At 33.3% G+C, this 15,034-nt stretch overlaps 2 long non-coding RNA genes and 1 pseudogene across 4 annotated transcripts; 1 reads left to right on the plus strand and 2 right to left on the minus strand.

The window, feature by feature from the left end:
- Positions 1–3,253: 3,253 nt before the first annotated feature.
- Positions 3,254–6,274, minus strand: LOC106319920. Of its 3 annotated transcripts, XR_001265606.1 has the most exons (5): positions 6,228–6,274; positions 5,441–5,561; positions 4,932–4,979; positions 4,767–4,867; positions 3,254–3,397 (listed from the first exon to the last, which is right to left on the minus strand). It is a non-coding gene; the product is annotated as an uncharacterized LOC106319920 (long non-coding RNA). The 3 variants fall into 3 exon arrangements; XR_001265608.1 differs by lacking the exon at positions 4,932–4,979 and having other exon boundaries at positions 3,255–3,397; positions 5,446–5,561; positions 6,228–6,273; XR_001265607.1 differs by lacking the exon at positions 4,932–4,979 and having other exon boundaries at positions 3,255–3,397; positions 6,228–6,273.
- A 986-nt stretch (positions 6,275–7,260) lies between these two features.
- On the plus strand, positions 7,261–12,382 carry LOC106319913 (annotated as a pseudogene).
- Positions 12,383–12,479: 97 nt separating this feature from the next.
- Positions 12,480–13,553, minus strand: LOC106319919. The gene is made up of 4 exons (XR_001265605.1): positions 13,287–13,553; positions 13,116–13,184; positions 12,919–13,013; positions 12,480–12,747 (listed from the first exon to the last, which is right to left on the minus strand). It is a non-coding gene; the product is annotated as an uncharacterized LOC106319919 (long non-coding RNA).
- Positions 13,554–15,034: the final 1,481 nt, after the last annotated feature.

Raw genomic sequence — 15,034 nt, forward strand, 5'->3', positions numbered from 1 at the left:
TGGTGCATTTTATATTTATTATAATTGATTATATATATATAAGTGAAAAATTATTAATATTGTGTAAGTTGTGATTGAGATGTAAGAGTGAAGTTGTGATCGAGAAGTTATTAATATTGTGTAAGTGAGAAGTTATTAATATTGATAATTTATATTATTTATTTAAAATCTTAGGGGGTTTTAACTTGTTTTTGTTTTTTCCATTTTTGTTATGTTTTTAACTTTAAAAGTGTTTATAAATTATAAACTGCTAAATTCTCATTGAAATTTTGTGATTGAAGTTTAAATATTTATAACAAATTACAATGATTACAAAAATATACGGAAGATATATTTGCCTTGTATTTTTAATAACATATACCATATAAAACCAACTAATTATTTAAATTTAGATTTTAATAGCTGCATTGTATTTTTTAATAACAATTATGAATTACTAAAAACATATACTATTTGAATTTTTATTAATATATAGTGATTTCCAACAGAATATGCGAATGATTATTTTTATCTGAAAATGAGAAACATTTTGACTAAAATATTGTGTCTCGATACATGTGACCACGTCAATTTAATATATCGGATCATTAAGTGTCCAAATATTTTGTAATGTTATTTTCTCAGTTTCATAAGATAATTTGAATATATAACTTTATTTCTAATGTTATTGGTTAGTGTATTTTAATAGATTTGGGAATCCAAATTAAATATATTATTATTAGTTATATAATTGTAAAATATATATTGAAATCATGTGTTACTGGTGGCATGATTTAAAAATTATAATTCAAAACATGTGTTATTCAGTCATACATATTTATTAATAGATTTGATTTCATAATGGATTTGAATAGATTTTTATATATTTCTTTGTTAAAATATAAATTCTCGAATCTGAAGTTAACCCGAAAGAAAACCATCAGATTTGTAAATACTAATTTATATTCGTATATTAAATTTTAATTTGTAAATATTATTTGGATTTCTGAATCAACTAAAATACATAAACAAAATAATAATATATTCTCTTTGGAAATTTTAAATGTTTGGACTATTAAATCATGCAAATACTATGAAAAACAAATTGATCTGAAATTGGTATAAAACTATTTCCATGTATGAGATATAATACTGCTACCAACCAAAAATATAGTTTATTATACTATCACTTATTACTGTTATTTTTGTAAAACAATATTTTAATTTTAGATCGAACTTCAAGATTACTCTTTTGGTAACTGTTGCCTTAATAATCTCGGTTCTATTACATCAACCATTGAAATAAAATGTTATTAATAAAGTAAGTTACTGGTGGTAACTAAAATTCAGAAACCGAGATGACTTAATCTATACTATTAAAGCAGGATCCTATCTAATTTTTCTCTTTCTAATACCCTTTTATTTACTACCTATGCCACTGCTTTTGCAAAGACTTGAATTAATTCATTAAGGCTACTCCAGTAATTAAATAAAGTGACAAAGAAAGCGTCCCTTTTACTGGGCATCTAGCAGATTTTTATCGGTTTCCTGATCTGTTTTAAAAGCCCACACGAATGTTTTAATGTCATTGAAATCGGCCCACTGTCTAATTTTGTTCCTCTCGAATTTTTCTAAAACAAACTAGGCTTAATACATCTGTACTATATATTGTATACTTTACATGAAATGACATATAATGTTTCTAAGTCAGTGCTAATCACAAAAAATTGAAACTAAATCGTAAAATACAGATGCTGAACCATAATAATAGTTTAGGATTCGCTTCACCATTTACATTACACTACTTATTCTTTAGGTTCTCTTCCTTATACCCTAAACCCCAAAATACAATACCTAAACTGTTAACTCATTTTATATCATTTACTAATTAATATCTGTCAAAAATTAGCTCAACAAACTGTAGATAGGATAAGTTTTATTAGTCGATATTAATCATAGAAAAATCTTATGCTTATTCTAATTTTACAAAAGATTTGTCTTTTAATTTTTTTAATAACGAATTTAAAGTTGTTACAATACCGGAATATTAAAAAAATGAAAATATCCAAAGGTATATTCCATATAATTTACAAACCAAGATCTGTAACGAATTTAATCCAAGGGTATATTCCATATCCAAGTTTTTTAATAACGAATTTAAAGTAGATGAATATACTTTGTTCCAACAGAAATGTAAATGCAAAACAAAAAATAGAAAATCTCGCTAACAATATCCAAGGGCAAATCTCCAAAATAGCACATTTATAAGTTTATATCACAAAAATAGCACTCAAAAACTAAAATGACCAAAATAGCACCTTTCTAAGTTTATCATTTGAAAATTTTAATTTTTTTAATTTTTCAAAATTTGAAATCTTATCCCAAAACCTCATTTCTCAACTCTAAACTCTAAGCCCTAAACCCTAAACCCTAAACCCTAAACCCTAAACCCTAAACTCTAAACCCTAAACCCTAAAATCTAAACCCTAAACCCTAAAATCTAAACTCTAAACCCTAAACTCTAAACCCTAAACCCTAAACCCTAAATCCTAAACCCCACCCTTTAACTCTAAACCCTAAGTTTGTGACTTTTGACCTTGAGTGCTAGTTTGGGAACATAAACTTGATTTAGTGCTATTTTTGTCTTTTTCTCAATATTCAATCCTACTGGTCTCCTTTAGTTAAATTCGTTAATATTATGCAATCCTACCGGTTTCCTTAGTTAAAGACTTAAGATATCACCTAAAATCTTTTTTTGCTAACAAAATAGAAAAAATCTCGCTAACTTGGCCATCAAGGATATATATCACCTAAAATCTTTTTTTGCTTGATTACTACTCTTGTGATTTCCTTAACTGATCACTTAGAATATCCAATATATTATTCTCGGTGACCTACATTGAACATCAAGTTAGCGAGCACTATATATACACCCCAACATCCTCTACTGTTTCTCACATCTAATCATACCTACATCCCTCGAAAAACCTAAAATGTCTTCAATCATGCAAGTCACTTCTTTGAAAGATGTGAAACCCTTCAAGAGTGGTTGGAAAGTGCATGTGAAAGTGTTGCACACTTGGAAGCAATACAACGCAGTGCATGGTGACACCCTTGAGATTGTGCTATCCGATGATAATGTGAGTCTTGTGTTATGCGTGAGTTTTTAATAGTGTTTTCTTCATTTTATAGTTTTAAGTTTCCAAGGGAAAAATGCATGTATCGATCTATAGTTTTAATCCCGTGCCAAATAACTAATCAATGTTTAATGCATGTACAAGGGAAAAAAAATCCATGCCTCTTGCAAGAAGACTTACATGGAGAGTAAAGGACGCCTTCTTCCAGTTGGAGCATGGAGGTGGATTCAGAATTTCAGCCTCAGTCCTGCAAATGGATGCTATCGATCAACCGATCATTCCTACAAAATGAGTTTCGTTCAGAATAGAACAATCACGAGATCTCCTCTTGTGAATGAAGACATGTTCTTAAGTTTGGTGGACTTTCAGTCAGTTTTGAGTGGATCACTCAACCCAAATTTCCTCATTGGTAACTTATAAATCAATTTTTTTTGTTACGTTTTGAATACATTGCAAAATCGCTGATTCTTAAAACTATTTTGCAGATGTGATTGGTCAGGTTATGGAATTGGGAGACCTTGAAACTATCCAAGTCGTAGGGAAACCAAAAAGGAAAGTGGAGTTTACACTTCGCGACATCAAGTAAGTAATTTTTCAGGGTTTATATAAATTTTATTTCATATCTAATTCATATTAATTCAATACATATTCTACTTTAAATTATAGTGACTCCCGTGTTCCCTGTTGTCTCTGGGGCAAATTTTCTGAGGTCCTCTGTGAGGGTTGCAGAAAAGAAGAAGAGGGTAAACCCATATGTCTAATCAGGTTTGCAAAGATCCGGAGATACAGAGGTATACTCTTTTCAAGTCTATGAAATTAAAGAAAATTGTAAATTATTATATTCAATTGGATTGTTAACCGTTTCATAATATACATTGCTATATATTCGTGTCAGGTGAACTCCAAATCACCAATGCATTTGAGGCATCACAGCTCTTGATTAATCCTTCAATTCCCCTCACTGAGAGTCAGGAACACACTGACGGAATTTCCACACCATCCACAAAGAGAAAGGAAGCATGGAATGACCCACCAGCAGATCTAACTTCGCACACCAAGAAATTGTGCTCAAAAGCTATCAAGGTGGAGAAGATGAATGATTTGGAGGCTGAAGCAAACAAGAATACCTAAATCATGGATTCTGAAGTTTCTATATTTATTGTTTGGTTTTATGTTTTAATAATTTTCTCAAGCAATTTGGTTTTTGGATTTTTTTACTTATTGTTAGACATTTTTAAAATTTCATGTCATTGTTTTACGTTAAACTCCTTTGTTTTCTTTTTCTTGATTATAGTTATCTTGCTTTTGATTCCCAATTACCATTGTCTCTGCAATTAATTAATCTATAAAATAATATATGATAATTATTAGGAAACACTTCGGTTAGTAATCTTAACGATTTTAACTTCTTTGAATGATGCAAAACCCTTTGAGAATGGTTGGAAAGTACACATGAAGCATTACATCGCAGTGCACGGAGACACCCTTGAGATCGTGATTACCGATGAATATGTGAGTTTTGTGCTTATACGTGTTTTGTTAGTAGTTTTAATTCTATAGTTTTTGAGCATGTTCTCTAACTGTGAATTATTCAATTTTTAATGCATGTACAAGGGAAATAAAATCTTTGCCTCTTGCAAGAAGACTTACATGGAGATTAAGGGATGCCTTCTTCCTGTTGAAGTCCGGAAGCACTTTCAGAATATCGGCCTCAGTCCTGCAACTGGATCCTATCAATCAACCGACCATTCCTACAAAATGACAATCGTTCAGAAACTCAATTATGCTCCACAAAATGTTGAAGAAGCTTTCTACTTGCGTTCCTTGCTAAACATTGTCAGAGGTCCTACATCTTTTGAGGACCTAAAAATATTTAAAGGTGTTATTTATCGTGGATATTGAGAGACATGTTTTGCAAGAGGAATTTATCCTCATACTTGCGCCATGTACGAGTGATCATGTTGATGTGTGGTGGATAGCAGTTTAGGTGATATTGTGATTTCCATGAAACTGGGCTCAAGGTCGTACAAGGTGGAGAAGATGAATGATTCAGAAATTTCTATATAAATTGTTTGGTTTATGGTTTTATTATTTTCTGACCAACTCGTGTTTAGGTTATTTTAATTATTGTTTTGGTTTTATTACATTTTATTAATATCATTACAAAAAACTCTTTATAATTTATTATGCTTCAGGTTACTTATGTGTACTAATAAATCAACCAAACATCTAAACTGCTATCAAATTCCGATTAGTTCCCTAACTACCATTGTTTTTGACATTGTAAACCTATATTAAATTGAGTATAATGATAATACGCTTACTTTACGAATTTTAGTTAATTTTGATATTTGCGGAATATGAATGATCGAGAAGCCATGTTTCCATATCCTTTTCATCGGCATATATCTTGCCATTCAAGTAAGAGTCTCCTGGATAAGTTACCTGCCAAATTAATTGATGAAGGTTAGCATATACGATATACATTCAATAAATGTTTTCATATCCAGCATGGCGAAATTTATATAATATCTATACTTATATAAGATATACAATCAATAAGATTGTGCACAAAATCCTTCGCAAGATATGATCCTATATTTCAATAACTAAATCTATCAAATCCTACCAATAAGAAAATAACGCAGACTGAAAGGTTTAAGCAAGAAAACATGAAAGATACAACCAAAAAAACAGTACCTACTGGATCTACCACTAAGAGAAAAACGAACTACAAAGGACAATGAAACGAATGTTAACAATGAGAATTCAGCAATCTTGTGTAAGTCAGACTTTCCAGCAATCTTGTGTAAGTCAGACTTTCCAAAATGCATAGATTTAATATATGACTCAGTTCATAAATAATCGTTCGTTCCTTTTTATGATATGCTTGACTAAGCACAAGCAAACATGGCGTCAACTCCAATTTTAACAAGTAAAGCGAGAAGTGCAATTGATAAGGAGAATATATTGGTTCATTCAACAACTAAGCCTAATGTAACTCAAGGAAACCCTATTCCCCCTGCTAAGAGGTTAAGAAGGAATGAATCTGTTGAGTGTAAGTCGTCAATGTGATCTTCAATTTTAATAGGAGTTACTTTCATAACTTACAGTTTTATCTATGAAGTAGTTTTGACTCTGTTTCTTTTTGTCGTTTCAAAGCTCAACCTAAAATTCAGACACCACCAAGTTCTTTTCCTTCAAGCTCAATATCTCAAGGTTCTCATTTTATGAGAGAGAGAACAATGACAAACAATGAAGGACAACATCTGCATTCCCAAACTTATTCAAATCAACACATGAATTATTCGCCATTGAATAGGGGAATTCACAGTGTTCTATCTGATGTTACCAATGTAATTCCTTCTGTAAGGACAGAGACACATCAATCTTGTCTGACTCCTACCTTGGAGACAACTACAAAGAATACAAGATTTCAATCTGATGGAACTAGAACAAATGATTTTTTTTCCTGTAAGTCGTCAACGTGTTTTAAATTTGTACGGGACTCTCTTTCATAACTTGCTTTTTTCTTTTCTGGTGTAATTAAACTATGGTTCCTTATGTCATTTTGAAGCGCGATCGAACATACAGACACCACCAAGTTTTTTAACTACAAGCTCAATACCTCTATCTGATACTACCAATGTTTGGCCTTCTATAAGGCCACACACACAACAATCTGTTCGGGCTCCTACCTTTGATTCATCTAAGTCCAGATTAACAGCCAAAGGTGATTCTTATGATAGTGTTTTTGAATTACCTTTTTATACTTCTTTTGCTGTCATCGTGGTGCTTAAATTTATGATGGTATAAGCTATCAAATCTGTCTGTTTTCAGATAAAGGAAAAGGAAAAGTAGTTGCATCTGGAAAAAGAGCAAAAACAAATCATGGTATGTTGTGTATGATGGTATAAGCTATCAATTCTGTCTGTTTTTGTTGACAATATACATCATATGTAACTGATCTATCTTTTAAAGCAATCAAAGAACCCTTAGTTGGTGTTGATGGTGATGGATACTCGAGTGAAGAAAATGATGAGTCAATATATCGTGATTACGAGGGTATTTTATACTGCTCTATCCTTAGATAGTTTAAGGTTATTTAACGTTTGAACTACAGAAAAAAAATTCACATGTTAACATGAAATGTTATAAATACCCAGGTACATCTGAGGAGTATGGAGAACAACATTATGATTGCAGTAGTGAAGAAAGTGACATAGAGTCAAAACTAAGAGTGAATTTTCACGATAAGTCTAAAGAACGGGACACTGTTGCACCCGCCAACAGTACTACTTCTTCGAAGGGGAAAAACAGTAGGGTTAATAATATACATATTTATATCTACATATATCATGTGGTTTTCAACAATATTTAACAATAGATTTGGGATCTTATTTTGGGATATAGGATACATTGACGAAGGTGATGCCACATATAAATCTGATCATTGTGGGGCTATCATGTCGTATGGTGAGCATACAAACAGGAAAAGATATGCTCGTAAACCTAAATTTTCTATGTGTTGTGGGCACAGTCAGGTTCAGCTGCCACTTTTAAAGGAATCCCCAGATATATTGAAAATATTGCTGACAGAGGATGATGAAACGAGTAGATATTTTCGTGAAAATATCAGAGTTATCAACATAGTTTTCTCATTTACATCTCTTGGTGGGAAAGTAGACCGCTCTGTTCAAAAAGGTATTGGTCCTCATATGTTTCAGCTTCAAGGAGAGAACTACCATTTGATGGGTAGTCTAAAGCCACCAGAAGGTGAACCTAAGTTTGGTCAGCTTTATATTGTCGACACAGAAAATGAGATAGTCAACCGAGCTGGTACTGTTAGGTATATTGTTTTCCCATTTTCTAGCCAGTTTGAGTTATGAAGTTAAGTAATCAACCGGTGAGAACTAATCTGTGGAATTATGTTTGTATTTTTTGCAGGAAATAAAAGAAATCAGCTGAAAAGACAAGGAAAGAGGAACTTAGGAAGAAAGTTATAGAGACGTTAATGGCTATGCTAGACGAGTGCAACCCATATGTCCATCAATTTAGATCAGCTCGTGATCGTTTTGACACTAATCCTGACGAGACATTTCATATGCGTATTATTAGTAGTCGAGAGAAAGATGGAAGGACATATGACACTCCCACTGCATCTGAAGTAGCTGCACTAATTCCTTAAGATTTAAATTTGGAGATGGATAAAAGAGATATTGTGTTGCAAGAGAAACAAACTTGATGGCTTAGGAGGATTAGTGAAATTCATCCTGCTTATTTGGCTCTTGACTATCCTCTCATATTTACATACGGTGAAGAAGGGTTCACACTAGGGATTAAAAAGAGAGCAACAGATGCAACAGCAAAACTAAAGAGGCAGGCTATCAGCATGAGACAGTGGTATGCTTTTCGTTTGCAGGAAAGAGAGAATGAGTGTCATACTCTACTGCATTCTAAAAGTTTGTTTCAACAATTTTTGGTTGATGGTTATACTACTATAGAGTCAGACCGGTTATTTTATCTAAGGATAAACCAAAAAAGCCTCAGATCGGACAGCTATGACTCTATCCAACAAGCTGAAAATGCTGGCAAAACTGATATGCATGAGCAAGGAAGTCGACTTTTGCTACCAGCGTCATTCACAAGAGGACCAAGATACATGAAGAACATGTATTTAGATGCAATGGCTATCTGTAGACATATTGGGTTTCCTGATCTCTTTATAACTTTTACATGCAATCCAAAATGGCTTGAAGTCACCAGTTATCTACAACCGAGAAAGCTTGCTGCTGAAGATAGGCCTGAAATTCTTTGCAGACTGTTTAAAATCAAATTGAAATCTCTTATGACAGATTTAACAGATAAGCAGCTATTGGGCAAGACTGTTTCAGGTGGTTTACTCTTGACGTTTTGAGTCTTATATGTTTTCGTGATGTAACAAATTATTCTAACTGTTTTTTTTTTTTTTTTTCAGCAATGTATACAATTGAATTTCAGAAACGTGGTCTACCCATGCACACATTCTGTTATTCATGCATCTCTAAATCCAAAATTTCTACAACCGATGACATTGACAAAATCATCTCAGCATAAATTCCAGATAAAGAAAAAGAGCCAGAGCTTTATGAAGTAGTGAAGGATATGATGATTCATGGTCCTTGTGGAGCTGTTAACATGAATTCCCCATGCATGGAGAATGGGCAATGTTCCAAGCAATATCCTAAGTTTCATGTTGAAAAAACATATGTTAACAGGGAAGGTTTTCCTGTTTATAGGAGAAGAAAAGAAGGGAATGGCTATATAGAGAAAAAAGGCTTCAAGTGTGACAACACATATGTCATACCCTATAACAAAGAGTTGTCTCTTTGGTATCGAGCTCATCTTAATGTGGAATGGTGCAATCAGACTGGTTCTATAAAATACTTATTCAAGTATATTAATAAAGGACAAGATCGTGTTACCGTTGCTGTTGAACCTCCAGATAAGAATGTGCCTAAAGAAAAAAGTTCTGTAACTGCAGGTATTATTGTGCATTTGAAGTACTTCTTTAACTATTGTTATCGTTGTGAATTTTAAAGTACTTATTCAACAGCTCTATAGTTACGAAGTTGCTTTTTGTTTTTTCAGATAACGGTGCGTCCACAGAGCAGACTGCCCCAAATGCAGAACCAAACGAAGAGAGTAAAAATGAGATCAAAGACTTCTTTAACTGCAGGTAAAAATGATAACCTAAGAGTTTATGGCTTCTAATTCGATTTTATATGTTGATAACCAAATATATGAATCAAATTTTTGTTACAGATATGTCTCAGCAAGTGAAGGTGGTTGGAGGATCTTTAAGTTCCCAATACATTACAGATCAACACCAGTTGAGAGAATACAATTTCATCTACCAGGAAAACAGATAATTTTTTTAAGGATGATGACACATACGAAGAAGTGCCCAGCCGAAAGCTTATCGATAATACCATGTTTATGGGCTGGTTTGAATTTTGCAAGGTTAGTGAAGTTGCTCGAACACTCACTTTAGCTGAAATTCCAACAATGTTTACTTGGAAAAAAAGTTTCATGAAAGAAAGAAAGGATTTAATATTGGGAGAATCAATTATGCTCCACGAAAGATTGAACAAGCTTTCTACTTGCGTGTCTTCCTAAACATTGTCAAAGGTCCTACTTTTGAGGACATAAAAACATTTAACGGTGTTCTTTATCCTGGATATAAAGAGACACGTTTTGCAAGGGGACTTCTCGAAGATGATCAGGAATATATATATGACATAGTGAGGACAAGTTTTACTGGTTCTGCATCATACTTGTGCCATGTATTTGTGATCATGTTGATGTCTGGTACTTTTTTTAAGCCTGAAGATGTTTGGGAGAAGACTTGGGAGGTCCTTTGTGAGGACATTCAACATAAACGAAAAAAGCAACTGCATCGACAAGGTAATATATCTAAATTATTTTTCAACAGAAGCGTGTATTATATTACAACGTCACCAGCGTTAACTAATTAAATCTTTTAAAACATATGCAGATCTTTGTTTATCTGATGAGGAAAAAAAAGAAGCAGCCCTTATAGAGATTGAAAAGATTCTAAAAAGTAATGGAACTTCTTTGGCGAACTGGACATCTATGCCACAAGCCAATTCCAGACATTATAAATGAAAATGTGCTGATTATGGATGAGCTCAGTTACGACCGCCAGGAGTTAAAAGCTGCTCATGATCGTGACTTTCCAAAACTCACTGATGAGCAAAGGAAAATCTATGATGAGATGTTTTCAGTAAGAAAAGAGGTGTGTTTTTCGTGTACGGGTTTGGTGGAACAGGAAAACTCTTGTGGAGGCTGCTTTTTGCTGCTATCAGATACAGGGGCGAAATCTGTTTGAATATGGCATCCAGTGGAATAGCTTCTCTATTGCTACCCGGAGGAAGAACATCACATTCTAGATTTGGAATTCCTATAAACCCATATGAGTTTTCTACTTGCAATCTGATACCAGGAACTGATCAGGCGAATTTGGTGAAAGCAGCCTCTCTTATCATTTGGGATGAAGCTCCAATGATGAGTAAGCACTGTTTTGAATCTTTGGATTGAAGCATGGCAGGCATCGTTGGAAATAAAGATAACAGACCATTTGCTGGGAAAGTAGTTGTCTTAGGTGGGGATTTTAGACAAGTACTGCCAGTTATTCATGGAGCTGGAAGGGCTGAAATAGTTTTGGAATCTCTTAATTTTTCTTATCTCTGGAAGCATGTTAAAGTTCTGCAGCTAACTAAAAACATGAGACTAGTGTCAAATGATCTCACACCTAAAGATGCAAAAGAATTGCGAGAGTTTTCACACTGGATTTTAGATGTTGGAGATGGAAAGATTGGTGATGGAAATGATGGCGAAGCTCTAATCACTATTCCAGATGAGTTTTTGATTTCTTGATGCTGATGATCCAATAGAAGCTATAAGCAATGCAGTGTATGAAGATGTTGTTTCTTTACAGCAGAATAGAGAGCCAAAATTTTTTCAAGAAAGAGCAATACTTTGTCCTACTAATGAGGATGTTAACATGATTAATCAGCACATGTTGGACAAGCTGCTAGGTTCGTACATTACACTACATATTCGTTTATATTATTCACTGTGGATTTTGCTTGGGATTGCTATAAGAATAAATTTTCTTTGTCAATGCAGGTGATGAAAAGTTCTATTTGAGCTCTGATTCTATAGACTCTTCAGACAGGTTTTCTAAGAAAGACCAGGCTCTTACTCCAGATTTTCAACACAAAATCAAGGCTTCAGGCTTACCTAATCATAGTCTACGATTGAAGATAGGGTGTCCTGTGATGTTGCTTAGGAACATTGACCCTATAGGAGGACTAATGAACGGAACTAGACTCCAGATTACAGAAATGTACGACTTCATGATAAAGGCAAAAGTCATCACATGGGAAAAGGTTGGTCGAATTGTGCTTCTTCCTAGACTCTCTATAACACCTTCAGATAAAAAGCCGCCATTCAAAATGAGGAGGAGACGACTACCAATTGATGTGGCATTCGCTATAACTATCAATAAAAGTCAAGGTCAATCACTTTCAGAGGTTGGTTTGTTTCTACCGAGACCTGTATTCTCACATGGGCAGCTATATGTGGCTATTTCTAGAGTGACTTCTAAAAAAGGATTGAAGATTTTGATTGTCGACGATGAAGGCAAGCCTCAACGTCAAACAATGAATGTCGTCTTCAAAGAGATATTTTCGAATCTTTGATTATCATTTTGCAGTTGTTTTTCGATCATGTTGTACTACTTCCTATTGGATATTGCTTCCTATTCACTTTTAAACTAAACAATCGTTTCAAGAACATTTTTTTTATTGCAAAAGGATTTCGTTGGAATATGAACACTATTATCAAGCACTTCTAACAAATTGACATAAAAAAAGACCAGACTTCAATCAACATTCATCAAACAATCTACGGGTTTGTTTCCTAACTACCAGTTTCAGTTCCAAGCCTAATCACTACCAATTTAAGCTTTTAATATGCACTTGTATTGATGGAGTGTTTTATATCTGTCCCATGTCATCCAGAAGTATCCAATACAGCTCTGTTTCTAAAGATGCCAACGCACGACCTGTACATGAATTGGAAGTATACTGTTAAATCATCGCAGTTCAATCCAAGTAAAATAATATAGGGTGATTATATTTGTTTTATTGCAATAAAAAGAATAGAAAATAAATTTATTACTTAAGCTGTATATAATAACTTCACATATGAAAGAAAAAATTCAGAAAAGTCTTACGCTTTGTTTCCAATTTTTTTTCGAATCGATTTTAAAACGTTCCATTTTGACAGCTTCAGATATTCTTCAGACGCTTCGAAGTCATTCCAATCTCACTTGTAAAAAAAATAGAAAAAATTATATGTTGATTTTTCGTATTTAAAAATCTCAGATTAACTGTTAACTATGGATAATTTGATGAAGTGATATTATATTACCGTTTTGTTGTCTTTCAAATATCGACAATCATCTCAAAATCATGGTTCTTTCTCAAAGATTTCTTCGATCTGAAATGCAAAATAGGTAAGAATTTTTTTTAGATCTTGAGACGTGTTCCAGATGTGTAAAGAATCTATGGAATCTAAAAGAAGAAGTTAGAGGCATATCACCTAAATATGTAGATCGGTAAATCTTGAGAGGTGTTCCGCCTGCTGAATCGTCGGTTTGACTTAGATCCAAATCAGAATAATCGGTTGATCTTTGATTTGCTACAGAATGTGTTCACCCCTTCAAGCAACCTTGATTCCATCATTACCACCATGGATTTGTGTTTTTTGGAGCTTTGAATCGCCATCTCAATCGTCATTTCAGAGGAGAACTAATCTGATTTTTTTACCAAAAAAGAAACGTCTGGACAAAACAATTATCTCTCCTTTACTGTTTTTTTTAAACGTGGATGGTCAAAGACCACGAGTTTTGTCGGTACAAATATTTTCACTTGGCCCCGTTTTCATATTTGGTCTAAATCCACATTTTTTCACTTGGACTATTTGGGCCAAGTTCTTATAATATGTACACATAATTATGAATATTTCTTTTTCTCACTATAATTAAACTTTGGTAAACTATTGAAATATTTATAATGAAAGACTTCAAACTTTGTTAAAATAAAATAAAAAAGTTTATTCACAAGTTAAATCAGTTAAATAAAACTCTTTGAAAAATTTAGTACATAAAAATGAAGATTGATTGAGTTCAATTTTAAATGTTTTTACAAATCAAGTTCAATTTTAGAAACATAAATACTCATTTATAAAAAAAAATAATATAATAAAAATATACATGAAAACATTACATGTCACGAAATTTTCCAAATTTTATAAAAATATTAAGAGGAAAATAAACCCGCGCTTTGAAAGCGCGGGTCAAAATCTAGTTCTTCTATTATAACGTAGACATATACATTTATAAAACAGATCTTACATAATCAAATTCTTCACATCAGACTCACTTATGTGACCTTTTTCTAGGATTTACTTGTGAGATTGGGTTTGTTCAGTTCCATTAGACTCAGTTTCTTCGCCTTTGACCGTTATATTCTTCTTCCATAAATTCTTCTTTCCATTTTCTCAACTCTTGTTCTACGCCTAACTCTTATTCTTTAGCCTTCTCAATTTCTTCTGCAAGTGTTTTTTGCTTCTTCCTCTCCAAGTTTACCTTGTCTATTTCTCTAGATTCCTCGATCACAGAACAACTGTTGCAACCATTGTATTGGCTTCTTCTTCAGAATCATGAGCACGCTAGCTAAGCAGACGGCGGCTAATGCCAACCTCTCTGAACCCTTAGCAGCCTTAGTTTATTCCTAAGTTGCAAATAAAATGGTCTCCATTGTACTTGCCCCAGCCTTTGCTTGCTCTGCTTCTTCTTGAGACTTTCGTAGCTCTTCAGTGAATGATTTTGCTTCACTGTGACAGTGAATAATTTTTTTTCATCAGCCTTTGAGTTGCTTTCTGCGGCTGCTTCGGTAGCTCCGCTATTTATCTTCTGGCTTCTTTTTTCTTGGACTCAGAAATAGCTATTCTCATGTTATACGACCATCACTTGCCAGCAAAACAAACCTGGATAAACAGAAGGCATTGTTTACTAAAAGCATGAGAAATGAAACTAAAAATCATCTTTCTTGGTTTTAAAAAAAAAATATGTTAACAAAACCATAAACTTCGAATTATCACAATATGCTTGATTCTATGGAGGGACATCAAGAGAATCTTGGAATGATATCTTTTTTGAATTCTCTGTAATCCGAAACCATAAGTGATACCACTCAAATTACCTAAGGAGTGAATTACTCTCTCAAATAAGAGGTTCAGTTGCAGTACTTAGGGATCGAATCCACAAGGAGCTAGGGAACCTATTA

The sequence above is a fragment of the Brassica oleracea genome, unplaced genomic scaffold, assembly GCF_000695525.1.
Source record: "Brassica oleracea var. oleracea cultivar TO1000 unplaced genomic scaffold, BOL UnpScaffold00689, whole genome shotgun sequence".
Taxonomy (NCBI): Eukaryota; Viridiplantae; Streptophyta; class Magnoliopsida; order Brassicales; family Brassicaceae; genus Brassica; species Brassica oleracea.